The 23880-nt window shown below is 47.4% G+C and overlaps 1 protein-coding gene across 1 annotated transcript in view; it reads right to left on the bottom strand.

Annotated features, from left to right (window-relative positions):
• LOC135912374 (uncharacterized) overlaps positions 1 to 23880 on the bottom strand; it is a 179125-nt gene that overhangs the window by 14202 nt on the left and 141043 nt on the right. Inside the window, exons 9-10 of the transcript XR_011515329.1 lie at positions 17295 to 17560; positions 13453 to 13552 (exon numbers count right to left, since the gene is read on the bottom strand). The gene's annotated coding sequence lies outside the window, so the exon portion shown is untranslated. The remainder of the gene's footprint in view (positions 1 to 13452; positions 13553 to 17294; positions 17561 to 23880) is intronic.

The raw sequence follows: 23880 nt of genomic DNA, 5'->3' as shown, positions 1-23880 counted from the left end.
ACAAAATTTAGCGCTAGAGTGCGGCGACCTTAGGTAAGGCAGCTTTTCAACAATAAAGCTGAAAGGAAACGCCAGAATTACTGCTCGAAAGAAGTACAGCATCACCGAAACGGGGAGAACCAGTGCTGCTCCCTGGGGATCGCCACCAGATTAAGGCTGCCACCGGTGGGTGTCCCCACCACGCCGAAATATCTGGTCACGTGCGGCCCTTTGCACCTCATCCTATAACTGCACCCTGGGCGCATCGTTGTGTTGGGTACTGTACAACGGTTTACCGCAAAAAAAATATTTGTCTGCCTTACGAACATTGAGTCAATAAATACTACTTGTTTATAAACGATTTTATAAATGAATACGAGTTTATAACGAGTTTATAGATGAATAAACCTGGGTTAGAAGAGCACATTCCCTCCGCCCACGCCCTCTAACGCTGGAAAGTAAATCAGACCAAACGAGGTGATATAAGAAGTATAGGAATGCATATAACTTTTTAACTCTTTTTACGTTTCATTCTATAAAGACCAGTGTTCTCTGCTTTGCACAAGGAATCCCAGAATGCAAGTATCTGGCTTAATAAGTCTAAGAGCAACAATTTCGGTCGTGTAGACCTTACTAAACAAATTAATGTTCTGGACAACTATATGTACCTTAGGTAATAGAGCAAAAAGCTTAATTTGCAATCTACTTGTGGTGCGTTCATTATAAATTGGTTTGTTTTGCGCACAAGATAATGCAAAACAAAGCCACTAAGCAACCAATGTGGTCATGCCTCAAATCAATACTGCTGAGTAAGGTGCCGCCATGAAGGCTATGGAATATATCACACCACCAGTCCAGCTTTACGCTTACGCCAATGAAGCACAAGAGCTTTCGCCTGCATTCTCTAACGCCTGCTAGGCAACAACAACATTGAAAAAGAGTCTGTTTTCTGCATTTGTAGCGGCAGAAAAATGCCAAAATACGGAGAAAGTAAAACATATACTGTAACAAGGAGATTAAGCTCTATATAACTTCATCGGAGGCAACAAACAAAAAAGACATTCAGTCTTCCAGAATTGTTCCTGAAATATCAACCAGTGCTTAGAGTAGCCTCGAAGACCTATTATCGCAATATATACAAAGCGGTTTGTTGCTTCGGAAGAACCACAGACGGTGTCTTGCTTGCCCGAATGCCACGAAATGCATGTTCTATTACATGTGGCTACGCCCAAGCCAATACCGATGAACCAACAACACTGAAGGCGGACATGGCAGCAGTAGAAAATGTTAGCCTCCTTTAAATTGGGAGGTTCCCGTTCAGTTAGGTCCTTTTATATATACACTGGACAGCTACTTCCGCTTCGGATGTGAGCGCACGTCTTTTCCTGGCGCTCCTTTTCATTTCGACAGTTAGGCGCGCTGTCCGCGTTTCACCATCTTCTGTCGCACAGCCTCTTCATCGGCGTCGCTTCGGCCACACGTCGAGACAAGTCTGGGAAAAGTGCGTTGCTTTCTGGCCGTTTTACGGCCGCTTCTACGCGCCAGCGGGCGGCCTTGTTAAGCCTAATGCATGGCCACAACTGCGTTGATGACCGAGCCCAGGCCATCGAAGCTACCTCCACCTGACGACCATGAACAACGCCAGGCACAATCAGCTTTGATGACGCCAACCCAAGACTGGGGCCAGGAAGCGGCTACGCCACGTCCCGAAGCCATTCCGGAAGCGTCTACCACAGAACTCTCTGCTGGGATGCATGAAGAACGCTGTGGGCATGCTACCGCTGACCAACAACATAGACGCGAACGCCAAAGACGAAAGAACAGTAGGGAATCGAACGAACGCAGCCGCAGCCGCCTCCGTCGTGATAGAGACCACTCTGCAAGTCTGTCAAAGACGGCCAGCGCGGCATCGAAACGAACGCGACCCGACTCTTTCACGTCATCATCGTACGAAGACGCGTCCACCCCTTCTAGTGACGAAGACGACTTGCAAACACAAGCACCACCCACATCCTCAAGCCTACAGTCTGATGTGACAACGCCACGTCAAGCGGAGACTGCATCGCACGCGTCTCAAGAACTGTTTTCTTACGCAAACTCAACTGAGAAGCTAGACACAATTCGAGACGCCAGAGTTGTCTCCAAGGACGCGTTTGAAGATTACGGTGACGAAGGAGCGCGGTAAGTGCAACGCCATAAGCACAACCAAGAACGGCCCGAGAAGGAAACAGCGCCACAAACTTTTGTGCTAGTCGTGAAACCACGGGTAAACGTGGCGCTCACGACTGTACCAGGCAAGGACCTCCACCGCAACTTCGTGATGGCCACAACCGCTGCCGTCAATACCAAACCTTTGACGCACACGTTGCAACCAGCATCAAACACGATACGATTGCTGGTTCACGACAAGAGGCAAGCAGACGGGCTTCTCAAGCTTTCACATCTAGACGTGAACCAAGGACAGATACCAGTACAAGTGTATCGGGCACCCGGAAGAGACATGTGCCGAGGTGTTATATACAGCGTTGACTGCAATGAAACAAAGGCTAAACTCCGGGCAGCCTTGACCTGTGAGCACCGACGTATCCTTGATGCGCGCCCAATGGGAAAGCGTGGGGCATGTCTACTGACTTTTGAAGGACGCCACCCCCCTGAGAGAGGCGTGCATTACGGCCCCATCACCCGAGTTTCAATTTACGAACCTAAAAGCATCGTGTGTATTCGTTGTCATCGCTTTGGTCACAAAAAAGATGTCTGCCCGCACGAAGCAGTATGTCCTACATGCGGCAAGACACACGAAGGTAGCAGTACTGGCAATGAGTGCAAACAGACGACGCCCAGATGCCGCAACTGTGAAGAAGGAGGTCGCACGGCGACTGACCCGAAGTGTCTAGCTAAACTGAAGTCCGACGCAAAAATTTCTAAGAAACTTCGCTCAAGGCCCCGCTCTCGTCGTAGAAGGCACGGCACACACCGATCGAGAAGCCGCAATAGAACTGTCCAGTGCCATGACGTCAAATCGACGCAGCAGCTACTTGAGCGTGAAAACATCTCAACGCAGCCACGTACTATAGAGGAAGCAGTGAACGAGATTGTTTCAAAGAACTGCGCACAACCAACAACGGGAGGAAACGGCTGCAACCTCAACTACGCAGCAGCACTCAAGCGAACTCAACCAAGTGGAGACAAACCGGCGAACTCTTCACCTGATACCACACCTATGCTACCTTTACCATCGCTGCTGGTTGATACGTCGAAAGACAGTGTAGAAGCTGAGATTGCAGAACTCGCACGACAGAACGCCGAACTGTGGCGGAAACTAGAAGAGAACGAAAAAAGGCATGCAGCACTGCTCGAACGTGTACGTGCCAAGCGACAGCAGCAGCCATGCAATCCGCAGGAGCTCACTAAAATGCAAGAAACAACCACTACTACCACACAGCAGACAGACCTGGCCTTGCTGGCACAACAACTTTTGCACCCTCTCCTCTAAGCGCAGGAGAAGCACTTCCAACGACAACATGGCTTGCTCCAACAGCTCTTCGCCTCGAGTCAATAGCCACCCAGCTTCTCGTACAGACCTCGACAGTCCCATGCCACACGTTTGACAGTGGAACTGCCGAGGGCTCGGCACCTGTGCGACAGAACTGAACCTCTTGTTTGACTGTGTCGGACGCCCCCTTGCGCTTTTACTTCAAGAAACTAATGGCACAGATCGCGCACTACAACATTTCAATGGTTATTACCAACCATCAATAGAGCATACAAACAGGAAACGACACCGAAACCCGCAGCACAATGGTATCGCCAGTGCAGTCAAAGAATTTGTAATACGGGGACAAGCGGCTGTTTTGTTCGCACAGACTTTACGCGAACGCAGATTGACACTTCTCAGTACTCGACTGGCGTTCAGGAGGTGGTGGCTGTACGTTGTACGATTGCAAAGCGAAATGCAGTGCTAGTATCGGTATACATGCGCCCTGAAGTTAGCTCCCATACACGCGGTTCATTCACGTGGATTCGCGCTTCGCGGAGACGTTACCCAAACGACAACTTCCTGATAGGTGGCGATTTCAACGCCAAGCATCCGCAGTGGGGCTATGACTATTACACGCCCCGCGGAACGGCACTCGCAGATGCCACGGAGTCAGCTGACTTAATGCTCGCAAATGACACCGACTACTCCACCCGGGCCACCCTGCATAGTGGACAACGTAACACGACCCTGGACCTGACGTTATCCACACCAGCCTACGTGAAAGACTGGTGATGCGATCCGGACGCCTGGGGCAGCGACCACTATCCACTGTGGATTACATTGAATGTGGGACGAAAGCGTGCGGCCGGGCGCACTGTGCGCACGATCAGATGGGATGCCTACAGAAGAGCATTTGCGGAGCAACCCAAGACTTCATCCGTACGGGAGCGGGCGTCACGCGCCCTGCGCAAGGCCACTACGGAGACTGAGGTGAGAGCTGATGCTCCAGCGCCGGACATGCATATGCTAAATCTTTGGGTACGCGCAAGCGAGCACAGTTGACGTACGAAGCCAATGGCCGACGACATCGCGACCGTGTGCGACTTCAACGTCGAACTGCCATCGCTAGAATATGCGCCAAGCGCCTGTATCGGGAACGTTGGAGCCAGCACTGCTCATCATTCAACGAAAGAACTGGCCTCCACAAGGTGTGGCACACGTACAAGGCTATGACAGGTCAGCGTAAAACACGCAGCGCTGTTTTAAACGTCTTGCTCAAAACTCGCCAGTCAGTCAGCCAAGTCCAAGATCACCCGCCGTGGTTGCTCAGTGGCTATGGTGTTAGGCTGCTTAGCACGAGGTCGCGGGATCGAATCCCGGCCACGGCGGCCGCATTTTTATGGGGGGCGAAATGCGAAAACACCCGTGTTCTTAGATTTAGGTGCATGTTAAAGAACCTCAGGTGGTCAAAATTTCCGGAGTCCTCCACTACGGCGTGCCTCATAATCAAAAAGTGGTTTTGGCACGTAAAACCCCATAATTTAATTTTTTTCAACTCCAAGATGATGTCGCGAACACGTTTTTTCCCCAACCGTCGGCACCCCCGAACGTAGACATTTACCGGAAAACGCCGCCAGTGACCGATGATGGCACCCTGGCCCCATTCTCGCTCTTCGAGCTCGAACAGGCACTTTCTTCCATCAACGCGCGCAGCGCGCCAGGCTATGATGGCGTGACGTGGGAGGCTCTGAGGAATCTGGAAGAATACGCAAAAAAGCAACTTCTCGAGGAGATTAACGAAGTGTGGATCAACGGTGAAATCCCGGCAGGATAGAAGCATTCGATAGTCACACCCATACGGAAAGCAGCCAGATGCACTGTTGAACATGCGCCCTGTATCTCTCACACTTACTACGAGTAAGCTGGCGGAGCGAATGGCCTTGACACGCATATCTCACTTTCTAGAAACAGAGGGTCGCTTTCATCCAGCACAGACAGGGTTTAGACAAAAGCTTGGCACGCATGACAGCCTCCTACTTGTGAGGGAGGGTTTACTGCGTCGAAAAACAGTCGGTTGCGCAAAGCTACACCCCAGCGTCGTGGTGGCGGTGGACCTCCGTAAAGCTTTTGACACTGTGACGCATGAGGCAATCATCGAGGCAGCTGAGAGGCACGGAATCACGTGCCGCCCCGTCAACTTTGTGCGTTCCTTCCTTTAAGATCGCACGTTTTCCATCAGGGTAGACGGAGACGTCGGGAAGGTTCACCCAAACATAGTGGGAGTCCCACTAGGCTCTTTACTATCACCTCTCCTCTTTAATTTCGCTATGATAGGCCTGGCTGAACGACTGGAGGCTATTTCCGAACTGGGCTTCACAATTTACGCAGATGACATCACGTTATGGACTGCATCACAACCAATTAGTGAGCAGCAGAAGACCCTGCAGGCGGCACTTGACGTTATTGACCACTACCTGGCACAAACTGGCATGCGGCCATCTCCAGAGCAGACAACCTATGTGGTGATCCGAGGTTCAACGCAGGACGAAGGAGCCCTCACGCTCACTCTCGCAGGCGAAACGCTGCAGCGAGTGGAAACATCAGTGCACGTTCTCGGGATACATATTGACTGCACAGGCACAGCGGATGCGTGGCTCGCAGACCTTCGTCGGACATGGCACAACACACTGCACCTAAAACAAGAAAACGAATCTGTTTGCGCATGGGCGGTGCTGGCACTGACGTATGCCGAAAGCTTGTTAGTGCTTTGCTGACATCTTGAGCGATATACCAAGCGCGCTGTTTATGGCTTGAATTCTCGGCACTGGACACAGCTAGAGGTTCTCCACAGATCAGCTTTCCGTGTTATCACAGGGCTCCCGAAACACACACGTGTCGAGGAGCTACATCGCTATGTGAAGTTGCCTACCCTCCGTGCAACCATCGAAGCATCGAAGGCAGTACACGAGGAACGCCTGAAGCACACCAGACAAGGCAGGACTCTACTGGCCTACATGGGAAAGGATATATGAACTTTGCCATTCGACATCTCAACGTGGGATGACATTGCTGTCGCCGACACTACACCAACGCCCCGAAACATGGGCGCCAAAGATGCGCACCCCCGGGCAGCATTCGCTGCGCGTCATGTGCAGACATTGGCAGACGCACCACCAAGCCATGAACAAGTGTACACTGACGCAGCTTTCGACCCACGCACCAGCGAAGGAGCAGTCATCTACCACGTAGTGGGATCTTGTGAGACACATTCTACCTTTACAACTGCTGATGCTGACGACCCAACGGAACTTGAACTCCGCGCATAGTCTGGGAATTAGATAGATTTTCAAGAACCACGCAAGCAAAACACATCGATATATACACCGACTCTCAGTATGCGCTGCATGCCTGCAAGTCGCGCCACACAGCATCATTGGAAGTATTCCTCGTCAAGCATTCTGGACAGGGTCATTCATTCAGGCGTGCGGAGGCCCACGGGGACACTGCAACACTTCATTGGATCCCTGGTCACCAGGGCATCGAGGGAAACGACAGAGCCCATGAGGCAGCACGCGCCCTTCTTTCCAACCGCGTCGTCTCCCGGGATCCTTCAGAAACCCTCACAACCAGCACAAGCAGCATGACAAATGGAGCCCCGTATGACCCAGACAGAGCTCTGAGAGCAGCAGCCAACTGACGCAAGAGGGAACTCCGTGCGAGTGTGCCCTCAGACCCAGACCGACTTCCTGCGGGTCTTCCCAGGTCGGGGCAGGTGCTGCTGCATAGGCTCCGTTCCGGCTTCGTCCTCACACCTGATGTTTTGGAGCGCTGCCGGCAGTACCGGCCACGCCGGGAAAGACGCCCTCCATCTCCCAACTCCCTTCCATCGCAGGAACCCGGCCCTCCCACGGCCTCCGCGGATCAAGAAGCGCTCCAGGCGCCACACAGGTGCCCTGACTGCGACATGGCATCGCGGCCATCCGCCGCCAATCTGTTTTGGGAGTGCCAGCGACACGCTCAGAAGCGGGACCACTACCTGAGGGCGGTGCGAGTGTCGTCCTATAAGGAGTGGATTAGACAGGCAACTGGCTCGATGGATTCCGACAGGGTCATTCTGGACTTGCTCTTGGCTTTCGCCAAGGACGCGCAGCTTCCAGGACGGCTCTGATTACGCCTCCCCCCTTCTGTTCCTATTCCCCATTATACACCCGCCATGGTTGCTCAGTGGCTATGGTGTTGGGCTGCTGAGCACGAGGTCGCGGGATCGAGTACCGGCCACGGCGGCCGCATTTCGATGGGGGGCGAAAGGCGAAAACACCCGTGTACTTAGATTTAGGTGCACGTTAAAGAACCCCATGTAGTCGAAATTTCCGGAGTCCTCCACTACGGCGTGCCTCATAATCAAAAAGTGGTTTTGGCACGTAAAACCCCATAATTTTTTCCCCCATTATAGGCCTTTGCGCCATCCCTTGATAAGTACATTTTGTCATCATCATCATATATACACTGAAAAATATAGAGTGTATCGAGTCATCAGACATCACCGGTAAGCACTTCACCCAGCTGTTCTCGTCAAATGAATCCCCTCTATGTATGACGTATGCAGATAACCCTGGGCAGCTTGTCTGCATAATTACGTGAAGGCGTTTCGAGTTCTCGTCTTGACGCAGATCAGTAAGTTGATTAGCTCTACGTCAACTCTCGAGCTTGCTTAAAAGCAACAGCCCAGACAGAAAGCTTACACATCGTAATTATCAACCGCACATGATAGTGCAAAAGGACAGAAGGGTTCCTGTCCTTGTGCTTTTTTTCGCTTTACAGGCACACGGAACAGCGAAACACGCCGACCAAACAGAGTGTCCGTCGCGTTTTTCATGAATATGTTCCTTGGTTTTTTCAGTTAAACTTAGTTGCAAGTCGAACGCAGTATCGTTCTCTTTATTTTCTTAGTCCGTGTGCTTTTGAGCTTGTCATTTACGACGCACTCACATCAACTCGTTAACTTTTGCGTTTCTACCGTACTTTCACATCTTTATGTAGCATCAGATCAAGTCGTGAGGTGACATGCACCGATTTCGGCTCTTCGACGTTTACGCACTGCGACCATTATTAGCGACATGGTTACCTTTAACGAATACTAAATGTTGTCCCTTTTAACATGCTGACAGTCACTTTTTAGTACATGCTCCAAACTGACCGCCATGCCACGACACCGTGCACAGAGGCAACAATGCTTGCTGCATTTTGTGGAACCTGCATTACCCTTAGCCACTTCCTTTTCATGGTTGATACTTACTTTATTTGCATGATGATGCCTTACAACAGAAATTGAATGCTCCGGTTTTACGACCCAAAAGCATGATGCGATTATGGGACAAGCCACAGCGGGGCGACCCCGAATTTCGACCATCTGCGGTTCTTTAACGCGCACCCAATGGATAATACACGGGTATTTTGCGTTTAATCTTCATTGAAATGCTGTCGCTGCAGCCGCAATCCGGTACCGCGACCACCTGCTTTAAAGCCGCTAAGGAACCACGACGCGCATGCCTCAAATCAACAACACCACTGTGTGAAATGCCGCCGTGAAGGCTACGGATAATATCATACCCACAGCCCTTCTTTACGTTTATCTAGATAAAATTACAAGAGCTGCTTTTCGTTCACCATCACGGCAGTATAGCCAGCGCTGATAGAAGTTAAGCCCATGAAATCGCGTTTAGCATCACACCGCCATATCAACTGAGCTGCCGCAAATAAAGGTGGCCACGTCTTTGTAACTAAAAACAAAAGTTGGCTTTAAAAAACATCGGTGCTTTCCTGTAGCGCTGCTGGTTCCTTCTTTGTTGATGGAACGAAAGCCATCATCCAACCTCACCCTGGGGTGGCGCGGTATACAATAGGCACTACGCCGGACGCCAAACACTGCAGCCTTCCAATACCTATCCACTGATTTTTTTTGCCGTCTGAAGAAGTTGTGCAACGAGCTTTAGCTTGAACACATACCTTGTCAGAATAAAATTAGGGGAAATCATGCTGCGAAATCTCACGAAATTATTACTCGATCGTCAAAACAGAAAACATTAGTACATACGAAATTTACAACACACACTCAGAAAGGTAAAAAAATTACGAGATAAAAGACGAAAATGCTTCGCCTCATTTTCAAAGGCTACGATAAAAATATTGTGTGCGCAAGTTGTGGATTTGTGAAAAAAAATTACGGCAGGACCCAGTCCATAATGACTGCCGATGGTAATGCGATTAGCCTTGAAGCAATGTAGTGACACTGTTCTGCTGAAGTGACGCTTTTTAATAAAATCTCTAGTGGGTCATTGTGTAACTTTCTTTGCTTTGGCTACAAGCGACCAGACCTCTCTTGTATTGGTGTAGCTGGCCCAGGTCGCCCATGAGCATAGCGCTATGGCCATGATTGCATGAAGACGACGACGTGAGGAGGGTCAAATGGCAAAGTACGACCACGATAGAATGATGAATAAGCAATGACGTCGGTGAAATGGCAAAGGCGCCGTGACTACGTCGGTATCACTACAACGAAATTATTCCGAGATAATGACGATGACAGCGTGACAAGTGACGGCATGACGACAATTGGGTGACAACGAGTGTATCACGATGATGACGTGACGATGGTATGGCGAAACTGAATGACAGTACTGGGGAATTACGAAGATGAGACGACCACGACAACATGACAATAGTATAAAAACCACGGATGCATGACAGCTACTGCCTGACGTTACGACAAGAGTCAGATCGCGGAGCTGGAAAGAGAATGATAAAACTATCAAGGATCGACTTTCCCACGGACAAAAGAACCTTACCAACTCGTTTGGCGTTGACATTGTTTTCAGCGCTCCTTACAAGCTGCAACGAATCTGCCAGGCGGTGACCAAAGACTGACAAAACCAACAATCAAAAGCGTGTCGGTGCTCGCAAAGAAGACGCCAAGTTCGTAAGATGCAAAGTTGTTGTACCGTACATGTTGCCATTAACCTGCGGCCATACTTACGCAGGCCAGACCGGCCGGTGGGTTAATGCCCGTCTGAATAAAAGCATCGACAACTACTTGGCACAAACAACCACTCACACTTACCCACTGCAATCGCTGTCCTTCTAGACATGCATTAAGTACTAATACGATTTCGATTTCTCATGAAAACAAACATACAAAATAACCGAGGCCTGCCATGCTGGGTTTTTATACATCTTTACATACCTTTATTATTCCAAATGCCATATATATATACAGACCGTTTTTTTGTAGGCGCCGCCATATTGTGAACGCAGTGGCGCCGCCTATGAGCAGCGCCATATAGGTTTGGGTGAAAGCGGTCTTTTGCGTGGCAGGTATACGCTCGGCGATAGGTCCTGGTATTTGTTTTCGCGGTCGTGCGGTCTGTTCAGTATGACGCGCCTATTCTACGTGGTAAACGGTTGTGTGAGACGTGCTAAAGTGGTTTAGGGCCTCATGGCTGGAATTTCTGCTGAGCGTTGAGGTGGACGGAACACGCAGCGCGTTGTGTGCGCGCATATTTGAGCCTACAATCAGCCTCGGAGATCAATTGCGTATTTCCGAATGTTGCAATCACTAATGTGACCTTATTGCAGTATTATCCTCTATTTCTAAGCTGCGGTTTAGGAGCCATGAAACACGCTACGATAGTAACAGCCTGGGTACCGTTCTGCTACGGTAGGAGCTGTGCTGTTATACTTTGACAAGCGTTTAAACAGTTCGTTGCAGGTTACATTGCGTGACTACTTGGTTGGATGGATGAGATTTCCACCCATGAATAAAATAGTTTGGGCTAGTAATAGCAGCATACCTTATAGTCTGAATTAAGCTTGTCCAGCAAAGCAACCGTTTACGAACTGCGCGAGCGTCCTAAGCAGTAGTAGGTGCTGGATTACAGATATCTTTGTTCTATACAGCGCATGGTCCAAGCATACGGCATCAGCGGTTATATATTTATAAACGTTGTGTGGCGTTAGCCCGTTTTCTCTTGCTTTTTAGAGAAAGAGGGTGATAAGCGAATTTTTTTTTCGGTTGTGTTCGTTCAGTTCTCTACGACGCACTCGTACGTATTACAGAAATTCTGCGCTCAAAAATAGCCATCGCATTCTTTTTATGCGAACACTCTCATATATTATGGCTGTATACAGGCCATAAAGGCAATGCCGGAGCACACAGCTTATATATGTATCGTGTTGCCTCCCCAACCACAGTGATCGCTGTATTGAGCAGCGCCATGGGCCTCATGCAGCAAGGCTAGCGTAGACATATGGTAATTTCAAGCATACTAGACTTGAAATGCGTGAGAACGATGCCAGTGTATCACAAATATTTGATAGCGCCTGCCGCTCAGATGTTTCGTGGTTGCCTTAGGTTGGCCTTGCACGAGCGTGCGCTCGTGCAAGGCATTTAAATCATCATTTAGGAATCAGTATTTAAATCATCATTAAATCATCATTTAAATCATCATCAAGGCATTTAAATCGATCAGACAGTGAGCTGATTTACCAATTAATGCTGGTAATACAGAGACGCCGGTTTTCTTTGTTGAATTAAAATCGATATAAGCAAAATATTAAACAACACATACACGTACCGCGACTGATAATGCACGTGCACCAGGGCTGATTGTGCGCGTCACATTTGTGCACCTCAAGGCATGTTTCTGCCTACAGTAGTTACCGATGCACTGAAAGGCTTCCCTGACGACCTTATATGAACGGACATGGCGTAAATTGCACAAAGTAAGACCGAAAACATCTCGAAATCGTTCCGCGGCACGCGACAGCAATACTTCCAAGCAGCGCCGCGCCGGATCGCCCAAGCCAGAGAGGAGGAAAGGCTCTCCGCGCACCCTATCCTCCTCGCCCGATGAAACGGTCTTTGTCCTGGAAGCGTTCGATTCTCTCTCACTTGCCTACACCCCAAAGGAAATGCAGTACAGAGCTCATATATATATTCTGCTTGGTCTTCGAGACTACCTATTTATCAAAGGTCCCAACTTTGACTGCGGGTCTTTTATTCTACTATCTCCATTCCATACATTTCCCTCATATGCATAAGAGGTTGTGCCGGACACATAGTTTTGCCAACTTTATTTGTTAGCCTGTGAAGAAGACTTTATTCCTTACGATTTTACGTGCTCAAAATATCACCAACTCACCGCAGTTTCCGAATACCGAAGGCGTGCATAAACATTCTTTTGCAACTTACACGCTTAACTACATCCTTCATTATAGAGTATAACTCATCGTCAGTAGGCCCTCCTTTTATTTGTGGGATGCATTTGAATGCACCACTGATAAGGAAAGCTGTGAATTATGCAAGAGCGTCATAAATGCTTATGGTACAGAAGTGACCCCGCGACACATGTGCGAGTTTACGGAAGAGCGTCCAGTCAGCTGATTTTACCCTCCACCGAGGAGCATGTGGCCAGCATTCATCCTGTAATTTATTTTTGTGTGTGTGTTCAGCCCTATAAGAAAGTGGTCGCTGCCGTAGAGATCTTTAATAGGATTCCAATGGAGGTATGTTATATTTGGAAATGCAATTCACAAATCTATGGAAGAGTATGTCCTGTAAGCACTATTCTAAAAGCTGGTTTATTCTTTTATAGTCCGCAAGCCCGAATGGCAAAAAGAAGATCTTCAATTTACCATTCTCTCGATTCGCACACAGAGTCCGCCCAAGAAGAGTTGTGAGCATTTAAATCTGCAAGGGCTTTTAAATCTGCAAGCATTTAAATCTGCAAGCTGCAAGAGCATTTAAATCTGCAAGTGGATCGTCGGCTAAGGCCTGCAATATTTGTTTGTGGAGCGAGAAGCTAGGCCGTGTTTAGAGAAAGACGACGCTAAGGAGTTTATTTAAAAGCACAGTTAGAACTGCAATTGCCTGGAAGCTGTTTTGGAGGGCAACGCAACCAACATTCTCGCAGTCAGCCGTGTACACGCCATATCCGTACCTGTAGTTTGTGTGGCGGATGCTCCTGGGCAGAAGCTCTTGCATGACGGTCACCTGAGCTCGGCGTTGATCAGTACGCAGTCCTTCGAAGTTCTGCTTGCCTGGAAGGCGAAAGATGGACGATGCTTGAAATTATTATATGCCGGATGTTACCGCAAACCAGAAGTAAGCTTTTTACACATGCCTTTACCTGAGAACTCATTGTCGCAAAAGACATTGAAAGCTTTGATTACTGGTCTTAAAAGTCGCCCTAGACAACAATCGCGCCAATAGATTGGATAGCAGCGGTGCATGCACTATTGATCAGTAAATTTATCCCTTGAATTTTCATGGTGTGGTACCGCAAGTAAAACGTTTTAGCGACGCATAAAAACACGTGCGATTTATGGCATGCGTGCATACACAACAACTGAACGCCGTGTCTCGCATATCGTGCTAGTTTTACGCGACCGTTTTCGCTTATCACATGCGGAAGCCATGTCTACATTTTCAAATGAGAATGACTCAACGCAATCTATTTATTACTTTCATGAGTATATTTTACGATAACACCTTTCTTTGTCTTTTGACATTTCAAGATATATATCGATAAATATATATATATTACTACAGCTTATATATTTAAAAATTATATAGCGTAATGCTTGTTGAATGTGAACAACGGTAAATAATCATTGTGTCTAAAAGACAATCTGTGAAGAGTCTGAGTACGCGCAGTGTATGACAAATAAGCATTAAAAAGAACGTTCCTCACTGCCTTGTTTCACCTGGCTTGTTTCAACTGCCAAACGCCTACCCTCAGCCAATTGATTATGTCCTTGTCCATCGGATCTAAGAAACACTCTCTGTGCTTTGATCAGATTGTAAAAAAATATATATATAAGAAAAAGAGAACCCGGAGGGTTTGTTTAGTGAGAGAAATTGCCAGGCAAATGGCAAGACAAAAGAAAAAAATGAAATATAATGAGCGTATGGTGGCTTAGTTGACTTATGTTTGGCTTAGTTGCCCTATGTTAGGCTAAAGAGTACAGAAGTTGGCAAATAGGGAGCGAAACAATTTAACTAAAGCAAGCATGTCAATAACGTGCGGCACTTTTTACATTAGATGGCATGATTCAAAGAACGCGAAAGGGAGACAAATTTTGAAACACCAAATAGGTACAAACTACATAGTCACAATTATTTTAAGGTGAAAGAGTGTCTTGATATTCTGTAAGTGTCCACTTAGCGGACATGCTTATTTATTATGCTGCTCAAGATCTGAATCATGGGCTGGGCTGGGGTAAGCGTGAGGAGACAGGCTACCCCAGCCAGTCAGCGTTAATGAAGTCGAAAAAAATGGACATGTCCACTAGGTGGACACTTGCAGAATAGCACCCTGCATCCTTGATGTGGAGCAGGCAGTGCTGGGGCACGAAGTGTCATGATCAAAATGTGGTTGACCAAAAAAAAAAACAATGAGTCATCGTCTACGAAAGAATATTGGGCATATGAACGCATCGTGATGTGTTTAAGTTCGGCTTGCCGCCTGCTGTGTTGTCCAGTAGCAGAGGGCGGACACGAATAGAAGCACGAACAACGCCCCGAAGGAAACGAACGCGAAACACAGTTTATACTTGGCGAAAGTAGGGGAATACACTTTTCCCTGTACATGGAAAAGCCGCGCACGGCTAGGCGCGAGGAAGGATCAGAAACCCGTGTGCTCAAGTGTGTGGTGGCATAGAGCACCAAACGCTTGCTCACGCAGACGCATTTGAGGGGCTTCCCCTCTCAAATTTGTTGCTTAGGCAATGTTTCCGTAAGTGGTGGATGCTTCAAGTGTTAGAGGCTTCGATTTAAAAATTCTTACGTAACTTGTCAGACCAGGACATAGCGATCGTAAAATTATGGCTATATAGTGTATACAATTATAGTCGTGATAGACTCTACAAGGAAACCAGATCAGCAAATACGGCACCGTTGCCATATAGTGCAAAGGTGATCTAGTTATCGAGTTACAAATTGTACGTTTGCAAAGTAAGAATGATGAAACAGCGCGCAAGAAAACAGTCTTGCATTAGGAGAAACACAGCTTCTAAGGGAAACCGGACCTCAATGTTGAGGTTTCGACAGCGTAGCTTGTAATGAGTACGTGGCATCTCAAAGCTCACGTTTGATTAGGTTCATGAGTACAAGATATCACGGCACATCAAAAAAGCTATTTCTTCGTTAAACAAGCTTACTCACGTCAAACTCATGAACATCATCTTACATTCTTGCAGTGTGAAATGCCTAAGGTATTTTACGCAGGTGCTGATGCCGATGATTCGTGATTACCGATGCAGTGCTAAAGGACGATACGCTACCACGGTGTCGACAATCACTCGACAGGTGAGAAACCAGTGCACCTCATAAATATATGTCGCTCATTGGGGTCTATCAGTTGCACCTTTCATGGCAACATTACCACGCCATATTGGGGACCTACGACTACGTCATCGCGAGCAGCGCACGCAATAAATCAGCTGAAACACTTCCTCCTGTGAAACTTGAATAGTCATGCTTCGTCCAGGCTTCCATATACTGTCGAAAGCAGAAATGGGTTTTACACATGGATATCAAAATGTTCTTGTTTAGTTAAGCTTAAAGAATATGCTCAATGTATTTAGAGGCTCTTATGTTTAGATTAGCACGTTTATCCCAAGGAAACTTCCACTTTCTGTATACAGTGCCCATCGTGTTTTCTTGGTTAGTTCCGAACTTGCATGCTGCTGACAGTGAATTTTCAGAAAACGTAGTTGGTAAACGTTGTCTATGATTATTCGCCTTACACTCTGCTAAATTAAAAATTAAATTCTGTTTGTGCGTGTCAAAACCACGACCTGATTATGAGTCACGCCGTAGTGGAGCATTTAAAAACATTTGGACCACCTGAGGTTCATTAACGTGCAACTAAGCCTAAGGATACGGGCGTATTCGCATTTCACCCCCACTGAAATCTGGCCGCAGTGGCGCAATTTGAGCTGGCAGTGCTTCTCGGAACGACTGAGACGTGATGAAGGGGCCTTTTTTGACACGCCTAATAAACTTTTATGCGCCAACCTCGTAACATTGGGCTTACAGCTACAACGCAGAAGATGTTGTCTGTAGAATTAATCTGTGCTTTATGAAAACACATTGCAACATTGTAACTGAATGCTGCCAATTTAAAATTGCATTCATGCTCCGATGCACTAGCATATTTGGCCTGGATATCTCGCAAGATCGTAGACCTGCAACCGCATGCTATCGTCGCCACCTTTTGTAATTCGATTGCCCAATAAAAGACCACATATACGAAAATGATATTTGAAGCAATGCAAATTCTGTCTGACCACTGTACTTACTAGTGCCCCAGAAACATCAGGAAAATTTCAGATTGAAAAGAAAATGAAGTCTCAATTGCTATAGTGTCAGTCTGAAGCGCAATGCAGAAAAAAAAAACAATCAACTCTATGCGTTGTCTCATTCATATTTATTATCAATATGTTTTTGAGGGGTAGGCTGCAAAGCACTAATATATTCATTGATACTGTGAGGTCTTTTTCTGTAGAAGACAAGAGTTCAACATCCTGTGTGCTACATACATAAAAACTCTGTGGGACGCTGAACTCACTAGCGACTAAAATCTTTAAGTGTTCTAGTCAGTAATCTGTTACATTGCGTCCTTTGTGTATCATACGGTAAAGAGAGGTGTTCCAAACGTTAACCACGCAGAAAACGAAGAGCTTCCCTGCTTTATTGTGCCAGTCATAATGCTCCTGTTGAGTATTCTGACGTCATTTCTTCCTGAGTTCGACATGGGCGCTCACAGACAATACGCACCTACTCCGTGTGTCATGTGCGCCCCAGGCCAAGTCCACGTAAGTCTGACGATAGGCGCTCCGTCGATCTCAACGTGCCCTTCGACAGCTCTCAGGTCCATGATACTAGCAGGAGGAACATCACTCCGCCGGAGGTCACTGGTGACCTTGAAGGAAGCACCACCTGTGATTCTCTGGAACGGGCGCGTGGGCTCAAGTCCCCTAGGAGGGTGTCCTTGAAAGTGTAGTTGGCTGGTGCTGGTCTGATTGGTAATTCGTTTGAAGACACTGCAACCCACATAACAACAGCATTACTAGCGCACTGACTTTAGGCGCGGCAATCTAGGGGCGAATTCGAAAGGCAACAATATCTCTGGTCGCATTTGATACCAAAACTGTATGCTGCGTAGAACGTCCGTAGAGTACCTGCATACAATGACCGCAATAATAGACTGAGACATGCCGCAGATGCATGGGTGCTGTTTCAAATACAGCTTGTTGAAATAACTTCGTATCCGTGAACGATTTGATGTAATATGACGAGTTTCGGCCACGTATGATGCAAAGATGCTCAAAGTCGAAATTTCAGGTGGTACGGTAGCAATGTGTTTCTTTGCCAGAGCTGGTACAGATTGCAGCAATCTTTGAAGCGACAAGTTTAAACAACCCACATAGGAACACCACAAGTGTCAGTCATTACACTTTTATGGTTCAGCGTCACCACGATTAGGCTTCGGGAACAACTCAGTGGCATTGAAGGCTTAAACAATGCAATATGCGCCGACAATACAACGTTATAGACAAAAGCATCCGAAACCGGCCAGCCGCAATCCTTCCTTCCAGAGGTAGGTGCTCAACCTGATATAACAGCACCTCACCACATGCGGTCGCTAGTGCACCTCCAAAAATGTACCTTTAGTACGTTGTATTAGGCTTGAAGCAATTGCGCTACGTCTATCATATAGGGCGTCCAGGCTAGCGTTCACTAAACTGGTCAAGGAAAATAAAAGAATAAAAGCATGGGGCAAATTGCAATTTTAAGACGTGAGGTATTCATGTCACCATACCTCTCGCGTCCAAATACCGCACGTCTTTTAATTGTTTCTTGCACCGTGTTTTTAAACTCTTTCTTATTATACAACTTGGTGAAGATTAGCTAGGGCACGCGCTATATGATAGCCTACACCTTGTGTTAGGATAGCACTATTTATAAACTGCTGGCGGTCATCATGTGGCAATTCATTCACGATGGTTAGACCAGTAACCATCTCTTTAAACAGGGCTGAGCCACTCTGAACTACTTCGTTGCTAGAAAAGTTTGAGAGTTCTGCTTTAAAGCAACGAAAACCTTGTCTTCATATACGAATATACGTAAAACACTAGCACAATGTTAACCAAATTCTAGGTCAGTCTCCGAGTTAGCTGGAAAGGTGCGGCGCATCAGACGCGCAACCCACGACCTGATATGCGCGTGCCACAGCGCTGCACGGGAAATCGTTCAGTGAGGATAAAAGGAGTCGGCCATATTTAAAACCCTTGCAGAGGCACTAAAGTATAAATTAATGCAGTCGTATTGAAATGAAATTCTGTCATGCATTTCTTATATGTACTTCCTTACAACCACAGTCAATTTCTTGCTTTGTACGCGAAATCTTAGTGTCATCCGAATAACTATATTTTTATTTTCAAATCTCTATGCTGCTTCACGAACTGACCTTCAATGATGCACTTTTCTTATTGTCGTTGCTAAACTGTGGAAGCATTATATCCTGATTTATGACTCCTCGGTTGCGTTTAGAACAAAAATTCCGGCCATACACACTATATGTCAGTTACAGCACCTGCGAACCGTCCAGGGCTGTTTATACGAGTTTAGAAGAACTTTTGTACGAGTGTCGACCAAACACAGCCAATCTTTATGGCAAGGCTATCGCAACGAGCAAGTCATGTTATCAAAGAAAGTCGATGGAGTTGCCAATGAACTTTCCTAGTATGAAGCAGCACCGGCTGAGAAATTCTAGGTCAGTCTCCAACTTTCCAACTCTTCCAACTCGGCGAGTTGGAAGGATTATATGTTCTCCTTTCCGTGTGAATGTCGAGTTTGCCGAAACTTTGTTTGATTGGATAATTGTTGCAGCAGTGTTTGTTCAGAAAAGGTAACACTTAAAAGAGTCACGAGTAGATTTTTTTTCAGTGAAAATTTTATAATAGGAAGGTTATCGTCCCTCTTGAAAAAAGCACCCTTTGTTTTGCTAGAGGCAGTCGGATTTCAGGGGAGAAAATTGTATTTCATTAAGCGTGCACAAGCGAAATTGTGCGACTTGAAGATTTTACGTGTTTCAAGACGTACCACCAAAAAGCAGAACATTGTATGCCACCAAACATTTTTGGTAATGGGAAATTCTTACAATTACTGGCCTGTGATGTTGTTAGGACCGTCACGTTGCAAAGCGTGTGACGCCAGGAAGATGTAGGAGACGGTGCATGATGAGCAAACGCACGACAATTATATTAGACGGCACGTAAAAACGAAGAATATCTTAAACTCGCCCCACACATACACGGTTGTTCGTAAGCAGAAAAAAAGTCTCACGAGGTTGCGGTTGAAGTCCAGAATGTGGTGAGGCGAAGAGTCCTTGAGGTGGGACACTCGCTGGTAGAGTGATGAACGGCGTGGAAGAGCAAACACAGCAGCAGGGCGGGGCAGGAAAGGTGCACGGCCCACAGCTCCGTAGACGAGAACAGGCCACTCGGTCGCCCGGTCACCCGAACCTCGCGCGTAGAAGCGGGTTCCAAGATGCCGGCAGACCGACCTGAGGCCTCGTGCAAGGCAACGATCCGAGGCGCTCCTCGTCTCGATGACGGACGCTCGCTCTCCCGAACCTCGCGCGTAGATGCGGGTTCGAGGCTGCAGCAGGCCGTTCCGGGGTCTCGTGCCGTGCAACGACCCGAGGCGTTCCCTGTCCCGAAGACGGATGCTCGGTCAGGTGAACCTCACCGGTAGATGTGGGTTCCGGAGGCCCGGCGGCCCTAGTCGTGCCGGCGTTCCAACCATCTCCGTTGCGCGAGCCCCTTTTCATGCGCTGCACGAGCCTCCCTCGTCTTTCTTTTCCTCTTGTTGAGGACGGCCGCAATGTCGCCTGCTCTTGCGCTCGGTACTTTGTGTGTACTTCTTCACATGAGTGAGTGACGAAACTTTGTTGTGAACGCCTGCAGAACGGTTAGCCTTCCCCTGTTAGTGCGGCGTTACCGTGACGCGGCCATGACGACTTCGCGGCGTGTGGCGCCTCTACTTCGGCCGCGGCCGCACTATTCCCTTTGGTCGACCGCGCCTGCCCCTCTTTTGGGGTGGCAGCCTCCCTCCGGTTTCGCTCGGTCGTTGCCTTTCGAGGGCCGCCGAGATCTGCTGGACGGCCTGGGTTTGGACATCTTGGTCATAGCATCTCGTTGCGGCCTCGAGCCGCTGCGGGATCGTTGGTATTGTTGCAGCTTCATGCGGATTCTTAGCACAGTCCCAAAGGATGTGAGCTGCAGTGGCTCTTTCCTTTCGGCACACACAACACAGATCACTTTCATAGACACTTGGACACACGTGCCGCATCAGCACCGGGGTGAATAACGACCCCGTTTGATGTTGTCTGTATAAAACCGCCTCCTTACGGGTCAAGCCCGGATGAGGTGGTGGCATAGTCCTTCGCTCTAATCGGTACCATTTCACAATTTCATTGTAGGAAGTCATTTTCTCCTTGGTTTCCCACCACCACGACGGGTCGGCTGTAGTAGCAGCGGCACGGTTGGTTAGTCCTCGCGCCGCCGCGTTCACCGTCTCGTTGTGGTTAGCGTTGCCGCGATCCGACACATCACTGCCCATGTGGGCCGGAAACCACTTTATCACCACACACCGACTTTCACTCGCGAGATCGACCACACGCAACACACGCGCGGCTTCACCACACACCCTTGCTCTGGCGTAGTTTTTCACTGCCGCCTACAATCACAGAGCACAGTCGTGCACTCGGGGTCGGCGATGGCCAAAGCAATGGCCACCTCTTCGGCTTGATGCGCCCCTCGAGTCCGCACACTCGCCGCTGTTCTCGTTGCACCGGTCGATGCACCGACGACTGCAGCGGCTAATGCCTTTCTGTCATGTGGATACTCTGCCGCGTCCACAAACACGGTACCCCTGTCTTTGGCATAGAGATCGATGAGCGCCTTGGCCCTCGGCGCCCGCCGCTCTTTGTGCAACTCAGGGTTCATATTTCTTGGCGCCGGACATACCCGTAGCCGTCTACTAATTACAATTACAACTTACAATTTACTCACATAATTTAATTTGTTTATTGTACCGTCGTGGTTTTACGGCATTGTTGAAAGGAGTAAATGATATCTAATCAAGGAGAGGGAAACTACAGTATGCAAAAGAACTTTGAGAAGAGTAAAAAAAAATAATGAGTTACAGGTTTCATAATTATGCGATCCTGTCAGATGGTTGCAAATTGTTCGATGTATTGTTGCAGTGCGTGAGTAAATGAGGGGACATATTTGTTACAAAAGGAGCCGTGTTCAAAATTTTATTACCATATTATTGTAGTACACGTTCACCTATACCTTATTAGCCAGAGGAATGTTCAATTTACTTAAAGATAATTGTCTCGGACAACGTGGAGTGCAACGCAACGCTAGGCACAAGAAAAGCATGGTTTTATTTGGCTGTGATGTCTAAGGAAGAAGCCACCATCCTCCGGAGACTATTAAGGAATAGATATGGTCACGGAATTATCATGCACCGGATACACCCCGCACAATTGTCATACACATGCCGATTCGGTGATGCACCGGACACCCTATAACAGGCAGTGTTGGTGTGCCAGCAATGCGATAAAGGCACTCCAGATGAAGCTACCGAATCGCTACAGTTCTGGCCCTGGGAACAAAGAACTCCAATCGCTATCATGATCAGAATCGCTGTAAGCGAGCGAAGAAACGTAGGAGACAGTGCTAACTCCACCGAGCCTGGTGGATCAGCAAAGTTTTTCGGACAGATCACGTGCCGCGTCATCAACCAACAGCTTCCTGGACTGGGAGAGCAGACCACCTAGGGTGAAGATAGGCCACCTCATACCTGTTTCGCCCAATAAACGTTTACTCCTCCTCCTGAGTTAGCGCACGACATCCAGAAGCTAATTTGCAGCAAACACTTTCAATCGGCGATTGTCAGTGTCAGTGGTTATATATAATGACTCCAACGTATTTAGTTGAGCATCAATTCTTTAGTGTTTAACAATTTCCACCTGGATTTGGAAGACGACGTTTCTTTTTTGTAGGCGTGTGTTAACACTTAGCATATTTCATACGCATTGGCAGATATTTTTTAATTCGACGCTTGGTTTCAGCTCAAGATGATCTTCATTAATAGGTAGAACCAACATGCGTGCATCTTCAGCCTAGATCAGCACATTAGAAGGCTTCACTACGTGCAGCAAATCATCTACATCTAACTCAAAAAGTAATAAATAGTCGGCGTGCCATTTTTGCAGGAACACAGGTGCGACGGTACCGCAAAGGGCACAACATACCGTTCATTATGACTGAGTGGTAAAGATGGTTGAGGTAATTCCAAAAAGTGCAAGCATAACCCCCGACAACCAGAATCTGGTAGTTTATATGCTAGTACAGAGCAATCAACAATGTCGACTGCTTTGAGAATGACAGGTACTAACGTATTGTAAATGAAACCTGTGTCTTAATGGTGATGGAGGCAGCCTAATCTGGTCTGAAACCATGTTGTAATGAGACACCCCGTTAAACTTTGCGATATATTTAAAAACAAGGTTTTCAATGATTTCTTAAAAACAAAAATTATGTATGCTGAAGAGCAGATTGACATGTAATTAGACGGGTGAGAGCGATCGTCCGTTTAATATATCGAAACAACCTTTGATGTGTTTACACAAGTTCGGTGCTTTGCTACTTCTACACAATCATTGAATAGTCTGCATCAAACTGGTCCGAGAACGCAAAGGTTTTCTTTAACGACCCTTACTTTTACCTCATCGAATCCTGCCGACCTTTGACGGCATTCTTAACACTATAGATGTCGTTTCTTGAACGCTCATGTGGTGCAGTGTAAGAAAATTAACACCAGAATTCTGAAGACTACGTTCATCACTGAGCTCCACACACTTTGCAGCTAAAAATGGACGAAACGAAAGAAATAGACGTTAAATAATCAAATCGTGCTGACAGCAATAACATCAGGAAGTGCCCTTGGTGCACGAGAATTGCGAACGACTTCATTCACAATTCCTCAAGTTTTTTTTTTCAATTACGGTTCGCCTGTACTACTGGAATTTCGCAATTATTCTTTTTACTCTCTTTCGTCGTTCCCACAGACTTGTTGCGTATAGACTTTAACTGGCGTCAATAAAGATAGTGATCTTCTTGAGTTTTTTATTTACCACAGCACTAATCCTTGCTCTGTATAAATTTGCCAATTTTTGTAGTCATCCTGAGACATAGAGTTACGTCATTAGAACGATTTGAAGCTTTTCTAATCCGTCTGGTTGCCCTTTCAAGAGCGGAAGTGAAGTTTCAAAATTTCGGATGAT

The sequence above is a fragment of the Dermacentor albipictus genome, chromosome 6 (assembly GCF_038994185.2).
Source record: "Dermacentor albipictus isolate Rhodes 1998 colony chromosome 6, USDA_Dalb.pri_finalv2, whole genome shotgun sequence".
In the NCBI taxonomy this organism is placed as follows: Eukaryota; Metazoa; Arthropoda; class Arachnida; order Ixodida; family Ixodidae; genus Dermacentor; species Dermacentor albipictus.
Note: the sequence above shows the minus strand (reverse complement) of the source record. Positions and strands in the feature narration are given on the sequence as shown.